The sequence below is a fragment of the Carcharhinus amblyrhynchos genome, chromosome 14 (assembly GCF_965287045.1).
Source record: "Carcharhinus amblyrhynchos chromosome 14, sCarAmb.v2.hapA, whole genome shotgun sequence".
Taxonomy (NCBI): domain Eukaryota; kingdom Metazoa; phylum Chordata; class Chondrichthyes; order Carcharhiniformes; family Carcharhinidae; genus Carcharhinus; species Carcharhinus amblyrhynchos.
The window spans coordinates 36,817,569-36,833,433 of NC_137337.1; positions in this window are offsets into that span (position 1 = coordinate 36,817,569).

Here is a 15,865-nt window from a genome sequence, read left to right on the forward strand (position 1 = left end):
GGCAAAGTTACAGCCTCTGGAGCACAGAATTAGGAAATGGAGCTATAAAGTGGGACAGTAAGTTGAGGTAGATGCAGCGGTGGTTGTGATGAGCATGCAAATTCAAGGGAGCTGCTTACTTACACTTGCACTACCCCTCTCGTACCCTGCTGCAGAAACAGTCCATGATTTTTCATTCATGGTCAGAATTGGACCCGGGTCTCTGGCGCTGTGAGGCAGCAGTGCTAACCACTGCACCATTGTGTCCAATGTTTGTCAAAGATTAAGCATGGGATTATGGTGCCCAGTTTTGAAGATTTATTAGGCAGATATTTGTGCTTTGAAATAAAATGCCCCTAGTATGCATTCTGAGCTTTTATCTCTGGTGCTGAAATCTGAAATCAATCAATTAATTGCACCACACACAGTGATATATTTCAGTTGCAGAATGGTGATGACTGATCTGCTTCACGTCTAGAATTAAGCTAATTCACATCTCTGAGAAGCCTGCAATATGCGTGTTCAATTTGTCCTTTTTTCTGATAATGTTGAAATATGTTGGGGTGGAGGGGGTTGATGTTATATCCTTTGCTTAGTATCATTTAATTATCTTTTGCAAATTCAATTTTTCTTGCATACTTTATGACAGCTAATGTTCCTTAATTTTATAACTGCATTAAGTATTGCTTATTTCATTCGCTTGATGCTTGAGTTGTGTTTTTTAATCTAGAAATCAAGTATTGTTTTTCTCTGTTGCAATTTACAGTAATGTATCTTCAATATGGGAAAATTTTCATTAAGAGTTATCATTTGGGCCATCAACTAACTTCCAGAAGATCTGGCACTTCAGTAAGTTATACACTTTTGGTAACCCCCATGATCTGCATGGGGAATCACTAATTGACCTTTCTGTTGGGCTGATTGAATATAAGCTCCTAGAGGACTGGTAATTAGCCCACCAAGTGGAGCTTTATACCGAGCCTTATATAAAGCAAGACCATGTGAGGGTCCATTAACCTTTTAGTCCCAGTTGCGACCTGTTGTGTTTATCACAGGCTTACGGTTATTGTTTATTTTATTTTGTTGCAACAAAAGAATGGTTCCCTTACAGCTGACTCCTGGAGTTACTATAACACTATTACCTATGTACAAATTTCAGTTTGCTCTCCAACAGGTTCATCTTTATCCATTTTGTGCACAAATGCCATGATTCACCATTTGTTCTCATCCTATTCTGTTCAGGCAGGCAGCAAAAATAAAAATTGGTGCTGCCAGTTCATTTGCTTGTTTGTAGTTTATGGTCAAGCACGACCTGTGCTGCTGGCTAGCTCCACTCAACTGGGGGCCTAACAGACTGCGAGACTAGCAAGTGTCCCAGCTCATCTGCAGTTCTGAGAGGTTGTCAACCCCTCATAAAGGAGAGCTGCACTGATTGAAAGGAAGCTGTCGCTTGACTGCCAGTACGACAATTGGAAACAAGATAAATGGACATAAGGACAGAAAGAGGGTACCCAGGTTCATAGATACAACACCGGATGCCATTGTGATGAGGGTTTTGACGTGTAGAGATAGTTATGGTTTCCACAGGAGATCACCAAAGAACACTCTTCAAAGGGAATAAGCGCAAATGAGCAGAGAATTCAACTTCTGGCCCTAAAGACATGTGAATGACTGCCTGATGGACATTCAATAACCTCAAGGTTCTATAGGAAAGGAAAATAGTGGATCCCACTGACCAGACCACAGAGCAGAAAACACCATTTAGCAGCATGTTTCATTGCCAAAACTTTCAAATAAGCATCAAGATGTAACTTGACTGGTGGTGAGAAGGGCTCTCCCTTTCAGATCTTTCTTGCACACCCAGAGTTTCAGCACCATTGCACACTGCCCTACAGATATTAAGATAAACATCAACTGTTGATGGAAGATCATCACTTCAATGAAGGGCACTATTTGGTTTGTCCCAAACATAGAGTCATAGAGCCCTTCGGCCCAACTTGTCCATGCCGCCTTTTCTTTTTTAAAACCTCTAAGCTAAGGTCTTCCCTTGTAAAGAGCTTTCCGTGACTGTTGCAGAATGGAACATAACATTCCAAGGTCCAGAACTGTTTGCTGGGAGATGCACTAAATATTGGGTCAGCCAGTGCAAAGGTTCAATGGAGAAAGGCCACTGTCAAAGGCCCTCCTGCCATATTACTCCAATTCTTTGGGCTATATACACCAGCAAATGTTTGGAATAAATGTATGTTGTAAATATAACTTAGAAGTGTAAGTGTAGTGAGGCATCTCACATACTATATTGAAAGGAGTGAACTATATCACACCTTATGTAAAGCCAAATTTGAAATGGTTGGATTGTGTCACAAAACAATTGATGATACCTGTGAGGGTGTCCCAACTTGAAACAGCATTTTGTGGTGGTCAGTTTTTTTTAGAATATTGTGAGGAGTCATGTAATATCCCAGTGAGGAACCAGTCCTGTCATCATATAAACAATTATTAAAGAATATCTATTAAAAGAAAAGAAAAATACACAATGAAAAGGATTACAATATTCCAAGACACTTAAGTACATGAATAACTAAACACACATAGTTTATGTAGAAATTACTATTCAATGTAGATATTCAAAAATATATGTACAATCCCTGAACTCCCTCATACTTCCCTTTCCCAAACAACATGGAAATTAAATAACTCAAAGTCAAATCCAGCTTATAGTTACCACACAACACAGGGTTGATGATCAATTCTGGGAAATCTCTTTTCCTGGTCAAGCAAAGTTATTTAAACTGCCTTTATGAAGGTTTCCTGCAATGTATTGGCTCTGAGACTGAGATGCAATGCAATAGCATTTCTCAGAAGTAAAAGGTATTAAAGGACCCCTTTGGCTGTGAAATGGGTTCCAGCCTCCGACAGACTGACTTCTGGCTGTGGGGTTTGGACTTCCCTATCTGCTCCTGAGGTGGGTAACAGTTATTTTGTTTACATTTTTGTTACTTCAACCTCGGGAGTTGGCTGTCTACATATCTTGAATTCTTTATTTTTGTGGACCTTAGCATTCCCCATGTCCTGAATCACCTGAATCATTTAGTTACACTGTTTCTGTTTGGGGAACTTAACATTTGTATAGCAGCCATCTAAGTAAGATGTTTTTACTGCTATAGCCACTTACACCTGATCATCTTTAGATGCTCTCATGCCTTTGAATGGCCTGCTCACTTTTAGAGGCTTGCCTGCCACTAGAAATGCTGGCTGTTGCTGTCGCTCGGCAGATTTATATCTCTCAGGCCATTTTAAATGCTTGTTATTGTTGTTGGCCAGATTTCTATCTTTCAGACTTTTAAACATTCTTATTACTGTAACTGCTAGGAAAATCCTTGATTGTATGTTTTTAAAATTTTATGAATAAAATGTATTTTTGAGAAATAAGCTGCTCTCAGTGAGGTGGAGGACTGCCTTCCTCTCTCTTCACAATACTTTCCCTCTCTGAACTCTCTGTTCTCTTTGTTGGTTGTGTTGCAGACACGAAGGCACTGCAATAACAGCTTCCATATCTCTTGCAGAGTCTGCTAAATGTACAGATGACTAAATCTATTGCTCCCCTGAATAGGTGCACCAGCTCACTAAAAGACTTGCAAAACCAAGCCATGATATTTACACAAACACTGTCACAGCAAAAATTAGAAACACCTTCCAGTTGGATAGTTAGCCCTTTAAATAACAATATAAAGGGACGGATGTTCCTCATGTAGCTGAAAGGAGATACAACTGAGATGTATTAGCAGATGTGAATACTGGACCTGCATGGTCCAAGATTTGGAAATTTCCTGATCTTTCCTCTGCACACAGTGCATTGGCATAATTCCCAGCATGGTGCCATACCAGAATACCACTGTGTGCCATTTTCTTACTTCTTACACTTTTCTTACTTACTGGCATCAGTGGCACTATGGCCCATAGGTTGAGTTGTTTCACTTTAAACACAACTTCAACTACTGGTAAAATAGCACAATTTTAAGTAAGCAATGTAAACGATGATAGTCATAATTCAACTTTAAAAGCAAAAGCTTCAAAACTATTTATGTGCATGTTAAATTTCTATGGATTTACTGTTCAATTTCATGTGTGTCCTTTAAATAACGGTATATAACCCTACCTATTAAAGCAAATGCAAATTTATGCAGCTTTTTCAGTTTTTGACAATATACTCTAATGCAAATTGAGCATTGTTTATCATGTGATTTTTGTTAGCAAACTTCAAGCAGCTCCACAGCTACAAACAAATCTAAACTGACAGGTATGACTGTTAATCAGTTAAATTACAACAGGAGTAAATCCTTTTAAATGTTCATGAACTGGGACTAGTCCTAAATTGCTGTTCTCCCAAGCAGTAAGCACAACTACACCTCATTGTGACCTCTAAATGAAGGCATTGTGACAGCTGCCAGGAAATTGTGCAGAGACAGGCAGCAAGTTCTTCCTGTGGTCACACACCAGCTGCGTGTTGAAGGAATGGTATGCCTTCCTATTGATGAACCTCTCAGGTCTGTCCACAGGAGTCCTGATAGCCACATGGATGCAACCAATCATGCTTTGCACCTGAAAATAACCAGCTATTGCAGCAAAGCTGTTGCCCCCTGCACTTCTGAGGCTATGATTATTGCGAAACTGACGAATCCCGCAACCTGTACAAAGTGGACAACCCATGACAGTGGTAATGGCAGCCAGATGCCACAGAGGACAGCAGCTGGATGATCCAACTGCAAATAAATTGAGGTCCAGCATGACTTTCACTGCTGCCAGAAGGGTCTGTTGACTCGTGGTATAAGGAAGGAGCCAGGTCTTCTTGGATGATGGCACAGAGAAATTCAGTCTATGAACTTCTTCCTAGGCATTCACATCTCTCTCCTGCATTGCTGCTTGGACATGTCTAGATAAATGTTGCGATAGAACCTGTGCTCCAGATAGTAATACATCCATCTCCATGGTGATGCCTTCTGTGGCTTGTCCACCGATTGCCTGGGGATCCTTGCCCCACCTGCATGCTGAAAAGAAGGAACAAGCTGTTTACATTTGAATGACAGACCATCTTACTAAAAGTGGATAGACTGTTAATCTCAAAATTCCAGACAGGTGTTAAAAATATCAGGTTGCAAATAGCTATACTTCAAAATGGTTATTTGATTCCCAGACAGAATAGAATTAGTGCAGGTGTTTCACGGTGGCGGAATCTCCTGTTGCCGTCAATGGGGATTCCATTGTATGATCCATCCCTCCTGCTGCTGAGAAATCTACAGCAAGGGTTCACTGTTGGCAGGACCAGAAGATCCTATCGGTGGGAATGGCCAGCCTTGGTGTCTAAGTAGAGCAAATCATCATATCTGCCTGGTTACAAGGCCCAGATGATTCAGATTGCAGGAAGATGGGCTTTGAGGAGAAAAGTCTGGAAGAAGTCATTTGTAGGATCAGTTCATATGCTTTACCAAAAGATATCCCTGAAGTTCACAGACAGAGCCATCTGTCAGGAGACCTGAGGGAAAGAGAAAGCAACTATTTAGAGTCAGCTAGTCTCTATGCCAGTCACAGTAATGCAGGTGGGAGCTCATTAAATGGAACAAATTTGTGAGGATTCAGCTAGCTTCAACTAGAGAGAGGATCTCCAGGAAAACCCTCACCATGAAAGACAATTCTAAGATTAAATGTTAGCAGACAGGGATAAGAAAAGAATGGAAGGAAGTAAACCCTCGGGAGTTAAGAATTACGTTGAGCTGGCTCCTACAGATTTGAGTGTCTACTTAAGAGATAAAGTTAGGCGTAACTGTCATGAGGGATTTTTGGTTGTGGTAAATGGAGAAAGGGGAAAGTTTTGATTTGTAGGGACCAGTAACTTCTTAAAAAGAAAATAATAAGACAAATGGACAAGATTTCACTTCTTAATTCTTTTACTGTAACAAGTCAACTAAGTTCAACATAGTACAAACATTAATAGCTAAGGATATTTCAAATAAAAAAATTAATTTTGCTTTAAGTAGTTGCTGCAGCAAAGATACACCTCACACAGTTACAAGTACTTGCATTACTTAACTCACAATTGTTGTATTGCATGGAATCTCACAGTCCTTCCAACTCAACCTTCAGCTTGTAGGATTTATCACTTCTCATCCAATTATATTGGCTCTCGAATCATATTCACTAGTAGCTGTATTCCATCTGATGTCCATAGACATGGTTACCACTGACAAGGTGCATGTCAACCAATCCTATCTTGCTGTGTTATTACAGTCTTAATGGCACAGAATCCTTCCTCCAACCCCTTAAATGGTTGTGAGTTCTAGCACCACTTCAACAGCAGCAACAGGTATTGTCCAACCACAATATCTTGCTCTTCCTATCTTTAATGTTCTGTCATTTTTAGCTATATATTACACATAGCAATACAGGGCAGGATTTTATGGCCTCACTGGTCCTGAAACAGTAAAGTCATACCTGAGTTCAATGGACCTTTCCATGGTCTGCCCCTCATGCACTCCAATTCCACTGGTGGGCAGGATGGTAAAATTCCAATCACAGTCTCTACTCGATCCTCAGAGACTTGCTTCAATATCAGATTCTGTTTGAAGACTGACAAACTGAAAACAGGTCCATCTGGAGAGAGCCTTGTTTATCATCTCTTTGCTCAAATTCCCAGCCTTCTGAATGACCAAACAAGATAACAGGCTGACCTCTTCCACTGCAATTAACTTTTTATTTACCCATTGCTTCTTTGCCATTCATCACCATCATCACCCCAGGTCACATTGGTGTTCTTGGAATCTAATGACGACATAATCAGGAAACGAGTCAAAAATCTTCTAAAATACTCCCCAGGTCACCTTGTCCTTGAAGGAATAACAAATAGGAGAAAATACAGTTTTTTTTTTCCCAGCTAGTGTTTAGTCAAAGGTTCCTTTAGTTTATTTGTTACAGTAAAAGTTTTAAAGTATGAAATTTTGTTACCCTTTCAGCTATTGCCCGGGGGGACTGTAAAAAGTCTGTGATGTAGGTGTACCCACATTGATGTTAGGGAGGGAATGCCAAGATTCTGAGGCAGTTACAGTGAAGGAACAGTAATGTAGCTCCACGTCAGTATGATGTATGGAGTTTGATAGCTGGTGGTGTTCCCTGGTAACCGTTGCTTTTATTTTTCTAGACTGCAGAGGTCATGGATTCATAGAATCATAGAAATTTACAGCACAAAAGAAAGCCATTAGATCCATTATGCCTGCACCAGCTGACAAATAACACTCCAACCTAAACACACTTTTCATCTTTTGGGCCATGGCCCTGTGAGGATTTATTTATTTACTGTGTGCATAGTCACAGGGCCAAATGATAACATTGCCAATGGGTGGTTGGAGTCAGTCCACAGACACTCTTCAACAATGTGAGTCATTGTTGGACAGACCCATAAGTGCAGCCTGGATGGTCTTTGTGACCCCACAGATGTTGGGTGGCTGCACAGAGGCCTTGATCCATCTGTAAATGGTTTATAAGGGCCCACTGTTGCTACGCTTGCACTATTGCAAAGCCAGATGGGGAAGCAGTCAGATCTATAATGAGGAAGAGGTTTCTGTTCAGTTTTTCTCCCTCCAATCCACCTTCCATAGGTCCTTAGCTGTTTGTCTTTGGCATGGTGGATTTAATGTTGATTTGATTTGATTTAATTTATTATTGTTACATGTATACAGTGAGAAGTATTGTTTCTTGTGCGCTATACAGACAAAACATACCATTCATAAAGAAGGAAATGAGAGGGTGCAGAATGTAGTGTTACAGTCTTAGCTAGGATGTAGAGAAAGATCAACTTAATTCAAGATAAGTCCATTCAAAAGTCTGACAGCAGCAGGGAAGAAGCTGTTCTTGCGTTGGTTGGTACATCACCTCAGATTTTTGTATCTTTTTCTTGACAGAAGAAGGTGAAAGAGTGAATGTCCAGGGTACATGGGGTCCTTAATTATGCTTGCTGCTTTTCTGAGGCAGTGGGAAGTGTAGACAGACCAATGAATGGGAGGCTGGTTTGCATGATGGATTGGGCTATATTCACAACCTTTTGTAGCTCCTTGCAGTCTTGGGCAGAGCAGGAGCTCTGTTTCCCATGCTGGGTTGTTCTTTGTTCTTTGTTTATCAAGCTGTGATACAACCAGAAAGAATGCTTTCTATGGTGCATCTGTTGGTGATGGTCGCAGTTGACGTGCCAAATTTCCTTAGTCTTCTGACAAAGTAGAAGCGTTGGGTGAGCTTTCTTTACTATAGTGTCAGTATGGAGGGACCAGGACAGGTTGTTGGTGATCTGGACACCGGAAAACTTGAAGCTTTCAATCCTTTCTACTTCGTCCCCGTTGATGTAGACAAGGGTATGTTTTCTTCTTTGCTTCCTGAAGTTGATGACAATCTCCTTCATTTTGTTGACATTGAGGGAAAAATTATTGTTGCTGCACCAGTTCACCAGATTCTCTATCTCATTCCTGTACTCTGTCTCATCATTGTTTGAGATCCGACCCACCACGGTAGTGTCATCAGCAAACTTGAAAATCGAATTGGAGGGGAATTTGGCCACACAGTCATAGATAAATATGGGGGTGATGTGAAAGAAGAAGCCATTCTGCCAGTGAGTTGAGGGAGGTTATTAAATACCGATAGGCTTGGATTGGAACAAATCTTCTTCAGTAACCTGCCGGTTGTAATTACTGTCCTGATGGGGTGCAAAGGGAATGTAGTATTACACAGAACAGGAAGCTTGGGAGGTGAGCCAGTTAAGTTGAGTTGCACATTGATAAGTTTGGTGTGGGCAGATTGGTACCATACTGAGATGCAATATTCTGCAGTTCAGTATGAAATTACAGGTTTAGATGTCCAAAGGGCCATGGCCTATGATCCTGATGCGGTAACAGCCAGTTTATTGCGGATGTATTGCAGGTTTTATCTTTTTCTGCAGTCTTGATGGGTGATATCTGCATATGAGGGTTTGTCAAGGGTTACACCCAGATAATTAGGATGAGGGACTGTGCTTCAGCCACTGGGCAATGTTCAGTTCTCTCAAGGTGTCAGATATGACCTCATCAAGGGGAGGTCATGTCTGACAAATCTGTTAGACTTCTTTGAGGAGGTAACAAGGAAGTTAGATAAAGGAGAACCAGTGGACATGATTTATTTAGATTACCAGAAGGCCTTTGACAAAATGTCACATAGGAGACAGTTAAATAAGTTAAGAGCCCATGGCATTAAGGATAAGATCCTGGCATGGATAGAGGATTAGCTGCCAGGCAGAAGGCAGAGAGTGGGGATAAAGGAGTCTTTCTCAGGATGGCAACTGGTGACAAGTGGTGTGCCTCAGGAGTCAGTGCCGGGACCACAACTTTTCACAATATACATTAACGATTTGATACAAAGATGTGTAGAGGGACAGGTAGTATTTAGGAAGCAAGGGAGCTGCAGAAGGACTTGGACAGTTTAAGAGGTGGGCAAAGAAGTGGCAGATGGAATACAATGTGGAAAAGTGTGAGATTATGCACTTAGAAAGGAGGAACAGAGGCATAGACTATTTTCTAAATGAGGAAATGCTTAGGAACTCAGAAGCACAAAGAAACTTGGGAGTCCTTGTTCATCTCTTAAGGTTAACATGCAGGTTCAGTTGGCAGTTAGGAAGGCAAATGCAATGTTAGCATTCATGTTGAGAGGACTAGAATACAAGAGCAGGAATGCACTTCTGAGGCTGTATAAGGCTCTGGTCAGACCCCATTTGGAGTATTGTGAGCAATTTTGGGCCCCATATGTAAGGAAGGATGTGCTGGCCTTGGAAAGGGTCCAGAGGTGGTTCACAAGAATGATCCCGAGAATGAAGAGCTTGTCGCATGAGGAATGGTTGAGGATTCTGGGTCTGTACTCGTTGGAGTTTAGAAGGTTGAAGGGGGATCTTATTGAAATTTACAGGATACTGCGAGGCCTGGATAGAGTGGACATGGAGAGGATGTTTCCACTAGTAGGAAAAACTAGAACCAGAAGGCACAACCACCGACTAAAGGGTTTAAAACCGAGATGAGGAAGAATTTCTCAAGCCAGAGAATTGTGGAATTCTTTGCCACACAAGGCTGTGGAGGCCAGGTCATTGAGTATCTTTAAGACAGAGATAAATGGGTTCTTGATTAATAATGGGATCAGGGAAAAGGCAGGAGAATAGGGACGAGAAAAATATCAACCATGATTGAATGGTGGAGCAGACTCGATGGGCCGAGTGGCCTAATTCTGCTCTTTTGTCTTACAATTTTAAGGTCTTATGGTGTTGGCATTGTGAAGGCGAAAACTTCTAGAGACTGTTCTGCTAGTGTGCAATTTTAGACATCAAGTCTTGCAGTAGTTAGCCAGTTTTGCAATATTGTCATTCAACGTGTCTTCAAGCTCAGGGCATATCTGAGCCTGTATGTCACGGCAGATGTTATCTGTACAGATAAACTTTCAGGGCTGGTTTGTGGGTAGGTCGCTGGAATACAGATTGAACAGGGTTGTTGCTGAGCCAGGTCCCTGGGTTAGCTGATTCATCTGTTTCCTCCAGGCGCAGGTCTTATCCCCATCCTGAATCATCTGTCTCAGAGCAGAAGTTCAATGGGTGAATAATCCAGGGAGGGAGAACACTTGATATTTTGACAAATAGGCCAACGTACTAGGCTACAACATAGACTGCAATGTGGTCAAAGAAAATTGCTTCACGTGTAAGGTTTCAGTGAAAGTGGCTCTCTAAGGACCTTTGGAGCGGCACGGTAGCACAGTGGTTAGCACTGCTGCTTCACAGCTCCAGGGACCTGGGTTCGATTCCCGGCTCGGGTCACTGTCTGCGTGGAGTTTGCACGTTCTCCTCATGTCTGCGTGGGTTTCCTCTGGGTGCTCCAGTTTCCTCCCACAGTCCAAAGATGTGCGAGTTAGGTTGATTGGCTATGCTAAAAATTGCCCCTTAGTGTCCTGAGATGCTTAAGTTAGAGGGATTAGTGGGTAAAATGTGTAGGGATATGGGGATACAGCCTGGGTGGGATTGTGGTCGGCGCAAACTCGATGGGCTGAAGGGCCTCTTTCTGCACTGTAGGATTCTATGATAAACACAGTAAAAAGTCTGACAACACCAGGTTTTAGTCCAACCGATTTATTTGATAGTAAACGCACAAGCTTTCGGGTTAGTCCCTTCGTCAGGTGAATGGAGAGTTCTGGACTCAGACAGAGCATATAAAGCACAGACAGTTTACAGATTACTGATTAGAATGCGAATCTTTACAACTAACCTGCTGTTCAAGTCTTGAAGTGGCCAACAATGTGAGTGAAAGGAGCACTGATCACAGGTTAAAGAGATGTGTATTGTCTCCAGACAGTACAGTGAGTGAGGTTTTGCAAACCCAGGCAAGTGTTGGGGGTTACAGATAGTGCGACATGACAGGACTAAAACCTGGTGCTGTCAGACTTTTTACTGTGTTTACCCCAGTCCAACGCCGGCACATCCACATCATGGATTCTATGATCACATGTGCTTTTCCCGTGCTAAAATCTTAATGTCACATCCCTGTGTAATTGCTCTACACCCACTTGTTCATGGGTGGAAAAAAAATTCTGGTGACTTTCTTTGAGTGCCTTCCTCAATCTTAAAATATTATAACACCTCTTGTGCCAGGACACAGAGAGGTCTGGTTGCCTCTGTCGCTCAATGCTTCGAAACAACATTGCAAGCTCGACAGTTGTTGATGCTCCCTAATTCAACACAGAAGAGATTTTCTGCTTCATTATCAATGTTTGGGTCTTTTATCTCCTAGCTTATTGTAACTATCCAGCTGAATATATCTTTGTAAAAAAGGTTACCAGCAGCAAAATAAACCTGAAAATTGACTTGCATGCGACTAACAGGAAACAGCACAATGAGGGTAGTATATCACACACAGCAGCTGGGCAAACCTCACCATCAGTGATTCTCATCAAACTGGGGAAAGCTGCTTAATTTGATATGTTCGTCTGTAATCAACTTTGTAAACCACCAATGAATAGATTACAATGTGACTAAAATTCAATGGAAAATATGCATTGTTTTCATTATGACCTCCACATTTTAATCCATTAAAATATTTTAAGGTTAGACAGTGCCCGAAAACAGGCATGTGAGAGGGGAGTGTGTGTGGAGGGGGGTGGGGGAAGGGAGGGTGTTGGTGAGGTTTGGGGAGGGTCATCTTGTAGGAGGGGTGGTTGGTGCGGTGTAGGGGGATCACCTTGCAGGATTACTCCATACCTGTTGCTTCTCATGCAGTGGAGATGCCTGCATTGGACTGGGGTAAACACAGTAAGAAATCTCACAACACCAGGTTAAATTTAACCTGATGTTGTGGGACTTCTTTGTGCTTCTCATACAGGCAGCATGGAAACTTTATGCAGCCTCCTAATTTAAATGATCATAGCCTAGCGCTGCTGCTGAGCACACTGTCCAATGACAGCACACCTGAGCAAGGGTCAAAATCACAGACTGCCATGTCTTAAAGCCTGTCTGCACCTTTTCAAGGGAGAGTGGAGGGAATGGGAACATTGTGGCTGTAGCAGATGCTGGGACTCACTTTCAGAGTAATTTTGACTTGGAGAATGCTCAATAATGAAGACGCTGCACTGGAGGCTTTGGTGGAGGTGGAGAGGAGGAAAAATGTGATCGAACCAGTGGGTGCCAGGAAACTCTCCACATGAAGCATTTTGAAGCCACAGGCGTCAGATAGTCGTGCCAATCAATGTTCTAAGGACATTGAGACAATACCAGAAAAAAGTCCAATGATCTCATACAAGTGGTCATAGTTAGTGAATGTATCTTCAAATGGCATATCCCACCAACAGTGCCACTAGCTCCACACTATGCTCAATGCAACCTCACCCTCATCATACCATGCGGATGACGTCAATCACAATTCATACCTAAAAGTTGTATGCTTCATCTGACTCTCGCACACTTGCCACTGCTGCAAGGCACACACCCACTTCTCACAGCTTGCATGCGTTATTCAACCACAGCAATCTCATCAGCCAAAGAGATTGAAGCATATTCACAGATACACTTCCTTCTCTTGCAGAATAAGGTGGCACTTAACCAGAGGCAGCAGCACCTAACCAGCAGGGGACAGAGGTGGGTACATGCCTTCATCTTATGGAGGAGGTGGTGCTTGCCTTCATTGGATATAATTTATACGGACTTGCAAAAGACATTTATAAAGTCCCTTGTAAGAGACAGTTTGCTAAAGTTGAAGCTCGTAGAATTTAGGACAATTATTGACCAATTAGGAAATTAACTGTGTAGAAGACAAAGAAGTGGTAATGGGCGAGTCCTCTAATTGGCAGGCTTGAAGATCTGTGTTGGGGCCTCAGCTATTTATCATATTCATTAACAACTTAGAAGATGGGATAGAATCAAAATCCATATATCTAAATTTGTTGACAGCACAAAGATAGGTAATATTGTAAACAACATAATTGGAAGTATAAAATTGCAAAGCAAAGTTTGGAATTACTTAAGAAACAATTGGGTCACCTGCAGGAGCTAAGATGGGCCAAAAAGCCTTTGGCGTCTGTATGATCTGATTGTGCACAGGTATTGCCAAATGCCTTTCCTCACCTGTATCACTGTTTATGGTCTTTTGCAATAATTAATGTTTGATGGTGACTTCATTTTTATGCTCCTTTTAAAACATGAAGCATAAAAAGACTCATGCAGATGAAAATGTATTTTTCAGCTGGGTGCATTGACTAATCTTTTGTCAATGTTACCCAGGGGTATTACATCAGCCAGATTCTTCCCACTGATTAATGTTATCAGGATGCAGCTTTGAGCTCTCGTGTCTTTAAAAATTTTGCAGATGTTTCTGGCGTTCTCGCACACTGCAGCTCTCAACATCTATCAAGACCAATTCTAGCTGCCAAATGTTTAAATGTCAAGTAGTCTTGCAGTTAGTTACGTAAATGTTACGTAAGTAACATACTTACATAAGTTACGTAAGTGTTAACAAATTTTGGAAAGCATCATTGACGTATTTTATTTTCATAGTATTCCCTGATTAAATTCAAGATTTTGGGGTACTGGGTTACTTTGCTAGAAAGTTTTGAACTGAAGTTAACAATCCTTGCCAACCCTGTGATCCACAATTTGTACTGCACTGTCGACCAACACTCCCTCACAATCCTTAATCATTTAAGCTGCTGATTAAATAGCTGCGCTTTTCCTAAAATGTTATTCACAACATAGCAATGCAAGAAAGATGTTTCTGCTTTTGCTTGGTTATTGCTTTAACCGAAAACCAACATTCTCAATAATGAATCTGCCTTAACATTTGGTAACAACACAGTCATTAGGAGTTTTACATTCCCTTCCTGGTGCAGTTCAAGGCAGGAGACACATAAAATCCAGTGAGATGCTTTTACTACTGCTTACTCTCCTGTCTGAAATGAAATGGGTAAGGGGGTGGGTGGCCTGGTCCTTTGGAGCCCTTTAAATGACCAACTAGTAGCCACTTAAGGGCTTCATTCATCCAGTTGTTGAAATTAGAGGTGGTGGGGGACCAGATTCAAAAGATCAGGGGGAGGGTTAAAAAGGGAAATGAATGTTCGGGGATGTCTTAGGTGGGACATTACAGAGCTGACTTCATCAGACAGTAGTGGTGACCAAACATTATCACAGATTGGAACACTTCCTCCTCCTCCTTCACAACTTCCCAACATATTACAAATTAGTAATATTCCCCTGAGTTAGCCTGTCTCCTGCTTGATCCCAAGACTCTCTGATAACTCAGTCATCTCAGCATTGAAGTCTGGAGTGCCTGACAACTCAAGATAGGAATGAATGCAAGCGAGACAGACAGAAGACACAGGAAACACGATAGTGTAGTTCCTTTTAATTTTAATTTATGAAGCATGCCTACACACCCTACCAATTGTTTCCTCATTTCCTAATGACACAAAATTCAGAAACATACAAGCAATGAGGAAGATATTAGTAGGGTTCAGGAAGATACAACAGGCATGTGAAATAGGTAGTAGCCTGGTTGCATTTAACAAGAGAAGTGTGAGGCAGCACATTTTTATGTGTAAAATAAAATGAGACAATATAAAATATAAAAGGAGGTGCAGGAATAGAGAAACTTGGGATGTACGCACATAAATCCTTGAAGGTAGCAAGACAAGAAGGCTATTAAAAAAATATGGTTGAGTTTTATTAATTACAGTACAGGATGGAACCTGTATTAAAACCTAATAAAACATTCGTTGGACCACAGCTGGAGTATTGCGCTCAGCTTTTGGCACCATACTTTAGGAAGGATGTCAGTGCCTTCGAAGATAAAGTGCAGAAGAGATAGGCTAGAAAAAGAATGAGGAACTTCAGTTATGCGGAGAGAATGAAGAAAGCGGGAGTTGTTCTTGTCAATACAGAGAAGGGTGTGAATAGAAAATGATGTGCAAAATCATGAATGGTCTTGATAGAGTGAAAATGAAGACACTTGTTCCCAGCATCCGTAGAATTTGCTTTCGACACAGATTTTAGGGGCTAAATTTTATGCTCCCCTCAGGGTAGGTTCTGGGGAGTGGATGAGAATAAAATTGAATAGTCGGGAATCCCCCCCACGAACCTAGCCACTCAAACCCAGACACAGATTCATGTTCGGACGGTCAGAGTCTCAGGGGAGAAACATGCTCATTCACCTTTTAAGGCCCTTCAGTGGCCACTTCATGGCCTTAACTCACCCAGCCTCAATTGTTAGGCTGGTGGGAGCAGGAGCGGAGAATGTGGTAAAGTGACATTTACACTTTTTCCCATTAGGGCACCCTCTCCCACAAGGACATTGGAGCTCCA